The sequence below is a fragment of the Calidris pugnax genome, unplaced genomic scaffold (assembly GCF_001431845.1).
Source record: "Calidris pugnax isolate Ruff unplaced genomic scaffold, ASM143184v1 scaffold60, whole genome shotgun sequence".
NCBI lineage: Eukaryota > Metazoa > Chordata > Aves > Charadriiformes > Scolopacidae > Calidris > Calidris pugnax.
Window position 1 is genome coordinate 1,974,088 of NW_015090831.1, and position 5,338 is coordinate 1,979,425.

General features: G+C 45.1%; 1 long non-coding RNA gene across 1 annotated transcript in view; it reads right to left on the minus strand.

Annotated features, from left to right (window-relative positions):
* LOC106887561 overlaps positions 1-1,432 on the minus strand; it is a 2,583-nt gene extending 1,151 nt beyond the window's left edge. Inside the window, exons 1-2 of the long non-coding RNA XR_001411923.1 lie at positions 674-1,432; positions 126-209 (exon numbers count right to left, since the gene is read on the minus strand). This is a non-coding gene — a long non-coding RNA (uncharacterized LOC106887561). The remainder of the gene's footprint in view (positions 1-125; positions 210-673) is intronic.
* Positions 1,433-5,338: the final 3,906 nt, after the last annotated feature.

Here is a 5,338-nt window from a genome sequence, read left to right on the forward strand (position 1 = left end):
TTTTTTTTTTTTTTTTTAACCGAAACCTGAAGTCACTTCGGTCCCGCTCCGGGAATGGACGAGCAGTTTCGGGGCTCTCGGTGCCACCACCACCACCACCACCCACCCCTCTGCTCCCCCTTTACCTGTCAGCCAGGTACGGGAGGTGCCTTTTTTTCCCCAAAGCAGCAGGAAAAGTTTTAGCGCTAGGAAAGGGGGACTTGGTCTTTCTGCACAAAAAAGCTAGCCGGTTCTCTAGGAAGAAAAGCGTTCTCGAGCTCTGCAGGTTTATAATTATTGACAACTTTTTTTTGCGGGAGGTTGAGGAGCAGGGGAGGTAATGAAACGCATTTAAAACAATTCACCATTGGGTCGTTTTTTGCATGAAAACGCCAATTTGCCGAGGCAAGGCTGAGGGTCCGGGCTCGCCTCGGTTCTCATCCTCCCTTCTCCGCTGCATCTCCTGGTGGATCTGCCCCGGTGATGCCACCATTCCCCACTCCAGGGTTGGGGAAGAAGTGGGAAATGCTAAAGTTTCTAGCACATTTCTCAGCCTCTTCCTTCCTCAGCCCCATCCATCCCCAGCCACAGAGCCACCAATTCACTCTTGTCCAGGCGGAATCCCAAGCAGGAGAGTGTGAGTAAACACCCTGACCCCGCTCACACACTCTCCCAAATATTCCCATCCTCTTACCTGCTCGCAGATTTATTTTAAGCCAAGCAGGTTTGATAACCGCAAACGCCTGGAAAGAAGAGTTCAGGCGGAATAAAAAAAGCCCCAGCAGCAGCACACTTCACTGGTCAGTCCTGGTGTGAAGCTCCAGCAAAGTAAAAAGACATAAGGGGAGGGAAAAAAAAAAAAAGAGGAGAGGAGAAAGCCCACTTTTTTGCTATATATTTTTATGTTTTTTGTAGTATTGTTGAGGCAGGTAATGATTTTTTTTAGGTTTTTGTGTAAAACTCCCAGTGCAGGAGAAGACAATAGATGCGAAGGCGAAGAGGGGAGGGGGGGGGATCCTGCTCAGGAGAGCAAGGGTTAATTGCCCTTGTTTTACAGTTTGCATCTGTTACATCTTTTATAGCCCCCTGTTTAAACTAATCCTCAAGTCAAAGCATCTTTAAAGCTACAGCATCTTTCTTGGAGATGGAGTGAGTTTCAGGGAGCGTTCACTGCTGCAAAGCAAACGCTCCTGCCCCTCTCCCTTTGACAGATAGAGCCTGGGCACACACACACACTCACACACACACACACACAGGGTAGGTCCAAAACTTTACAAGTTCTATAGAAAAAAAAAAAAATCCAAATGCAACAACCAAACAACAAAACCAAGAAAAACCAACCCAACAACAACAACAAAAAAAAACCACCCCAACTGAAAGCCTGAAAACTCTGACAGCGGTAGTTTTGATTTCTGTTTCTTTTCTGGGGGATAACAAAAAAGAAAAAAAAAATAAATGACACTCTGAAGCTTTGTTTAACCAAGGGGCAGGGGAAACCCTGAATATTGTCAAACTGACTAAAAAGGTGACGGAGGTTTATAATTACACTCCTGGTTGTTAGGGGGAGGGGGGAGGTCTCCGTGTTGGGCTTTACCCCAAAAGGAGAGGGGAGAGAGCCATGTTTCCCTCTCCTCTGGTCACTTCGCTGGAGTGGACTTTTGGGGGAGAAGAAAAAAAAAAAAGAAGAAAAAAAAAAGGAAAAGAAATAAAGGCAGGAGAGAGGGCTAGGGAAAAGAAGTTGTAATGTCAAATTAAAGTACTTTTAGGAGGAAATGGTCCGCCTAGCATTGAGTCAAACAGCCTACTGTAAAAAGCTGTGCATTCCCTCATACGGTCATGAGTTATGACTCATTTGAGATGTAATTCTTGTCTCTCTCTGATCTGCTTTGCTGGTGCAACACACACACAGGGAGGGAGAGACACACACACACACACGCAGACACACACACGCAGACACACACACACGGAGCAAAAAAAAAAAAAAAAAAAAAAAAAAACTATACATGTTTGCCTTAGGTTAAATACTAAGAAAAGGATCTAAATTTACAGTGGGAAACATCTCATTTTTTCTCAAATACAGAAGAAAATACAAAAGGCTCTACGTGATGAGTCAGATACTGTATACAAAAAAAGCAACCCACCCAAAACCCACAAACAACCTTGAGCTTGTTTTATGGAGGCAAGCCAAATGAATTCCACAATTCAAATCTACAAGATAGGTGACCCATGTCACACACTTTACATTAATTACAGTTGCTCTTAAAGGAGAGTGGCCATCATTCCAAATCATGAGCTAAGGGAGTACAGTCTTTGTTCACCAAAATTGAAATTTCTCCTGGGGCATATGCTAGTATTCATTTAAAGTACAGTGGTCTTTGTGTGACATCAATACATACTTTCCTAACGTCTATAGCTGAAAAGTAAGAACATTACCAAAAAAAAAAAAAAAAAAAAAAAAAATTAATTAAATAAAGGAATAAGGCAACGATCTGCCCGGCTGGGGAGAGAGCGAGGGGGGAGCCCGCTCCGTCTTGCGTGTCCCACCTCTTCCCCCCCCTCCTCCTCCATTCCCCCCCTTCTTCAGAGTTTCTAGGAGATGCCAGGCCAACCTCCCTGGGCACGCCTGTATAACCAAGCTATTTCAGTCCAGTATGCAGAGGTTGGTCCCAAGCCCCTTCCATCTACACACACAACTCTTGCATGACCTTGGTGAGCTGGCTGGGTCACACAATGCGCACATGCCAAGAATCCATTTCTATTTTGGCTCATACCCAGTCCTCCCTGCAGCAGAGACATACATTAGCCCTCCTGAGCGCGGCTATCTCCAATGCTATCCCAGTCTCCATGGTGTTTAGGAAAGGAGAGTGTTTATCCCATCATTCATGGGAAAGAATCATATGGCAGCTCAGCTTACCACTGCATGGAGAACCCCAGGGGGCACAGTCATTAAGACAGTTTTTCAGCACATCTGAGCCCCACAGACTGGGTGCCAAATGCCCCAGAAACTTTGCAGTGAGGCATATTTTTATCCTTGCATAGAAGGCTGTCGATGATGCATCCCCTGTCTCAGGGGAAAGGGAAAGGATGCATAGTGGGAACTTGTAAATCTGATTTGCTGCAGGGCCAATATCTTTAGTTCCAACCAAAACGGATGGGAGCTGTGCTTGGAGCATAAAAAATGCTGCTTAATTTCAAGAAACCTGTAAAATAATCCTATGTATACATCTCAAAGTCAAGGGACACATTCTACCTCCTTCCTCAGTGCCTTGCACAAGCAACTGAGGTGAAAATATCTCCTGCATGATAGTGGTATAGTAAACAAAGATCAGTTCTTTGCGGCTGCTCATGTCGGTATCACAGGGAGAGCCCCTCTCATGGCCATCCCGGCCCCACTTTCAACAACTTTCCTCTGGAGGAGCCGGAGGAAGGAAGATATTTGTGTGAACCTGAACCCGTGCGCTTCTAGCTCAGCTACTTCATTTAAGTGGAGAGGAGGAGGAGGAGGAGGGAAGGGGGGGGTTGAAGGAGAGTGTGTGTGTCGAGGGGGACACACAACAACAATCCAAAAAAAAAAAACCAAAACAACAAACCCCCCCAAAACACAAAGACAAGAGAATGTTGATTAGAAACAAATGATCCTGCCAGCCCCCCCCCGCCCCCCTTTTCCCCTCTTCCCTCTCTCTCTAGGTTGTGAGTGTGAGTGTGTGTGTGTGTGTGTGTGCGTGTGTGTGTATGTGTCTTTTTCTTGTTGTGGTGGAGGCGTCGAGCCATATGGGGGAGTGATAGAGGAATTTTAGTCAGAAACTGTTCGTTATGTTACACTGGCTTTTCCCTTTGTGTTGTCTTTGATCTATTTGCTTGGCTTAGTATTACAAAAAAAACCCAACTAAAATAATATATTCCGAGCAGCTTCCCAAGGATCCGCTCCTTGTTATCTTTTTTTTAAAGTCTCTCCCCCCTCCACCGCCACCCTTTACTCTGGTGTCTGTCATTATTTAAGGTGGTCCTCACAGAGGAGACCTCCCCTTCCCCTCATCTCTGGGTAATTTAGTAGACATTAAAATTACACGTAATGTTTCCCTCTCCTCTCTTGTGTTTCCTCTGTTCTTTTTATTAAATGTTGGTTATTGATTTTCTAAAATCAATGTCTGTTGTGGGGCTTTTTTCCCCTTACAAGTATCTAAAGCACGTTGCTGATCAACTGGATAACAAAAGCTTTGTGTCAAGTAGCCTTTTTTCTTATGTTAAACAGTCATTTTTTGAGAGAAAAAGAGAGTGAGATTTAAAGCAACGCATCCAGAAGTGCTCTTTTGCAGTAAAGAATATTCTGAGTGTTTGAGGGGGGTTTTATTCTTATTCTTCTTCTTCTTCAGCCTCCTGGCTTTTTCATACAAGATGATTAGTTTAGCGTGTTAAAACCCATCACATGCTCTGTGATGAGGGATGCGTCTACGTGGTTCGTATTTTCTCCACGCTGTTTGAGTGGCCAAAAAACACTCCTACCTCCCCAAAATAATCATAATAAATAATTTTTAAAAAAATAAATAAAGAAAAGCTGGATGCCCGTGTTTGCCCAGGACACCCGGGCTGCAGCCTCTCCGCCCCCCACGTTGTGGTTCTTTGGGACCACGTCTTGGCCCGAGGTGGCACCGGTTCTCGTTGCTCCCGTGAAAAAGTGATGTTTTGGAGTGTGTTCCTCACTCCCTTGGGAAGCCACCACGCTCGGGTGTCCAAAGTTGAATTGCCATTTTTGAAGGTAACCACTTAAAAGCTCCTGGCAAACTTCATGGCAAGTGTGTGCAGCTGGTTGTCGCCAAGGTCTAACTTCTCCCTTCAAGTGTCTCTTGCTCTGGCCAAGACCAGGGATGGGAGGAAGGGGGGGGTTAAGGAGAGGGGGGGGAAGGAATAATTCTCCACTTTCTCTCTGTCTGTCCCCTCTTTTCCCTTTGTGCTCCGTAATTTCATTCATTTCGGAGTGAGAAATGTTCTGCTTCTGAGAAGCAGGTAGAGGAGCGAGGGTGGGTTTAGGTTATGGTTGGTGTGTTAGTTGGTGTTGGGGTTTTGGGGTTTTTTTTTGCATTTTCTCTTTCTCGCCAAGCACGTATCCAGTGCCTTTCCCCTTGGGAATTGCCCCGGGATTTATCTGGACTGAGTGGATTTTTCTTCTTTCCCCGGATTCGTGGAAAAGATGTCACTTCTGAGCTTGTGTCTTTGCTGATAACACCAGAAACGGTGATGCTTATCGAAATCGGACAGAAATTCCGTAGAAACGCAGCAGAACTCAAAGAAAATTAAACAGCCACCCCCCTAAAAATATATATATATATTAAAAAATAGGTGGTCTTCAAGGAAGGTGGGG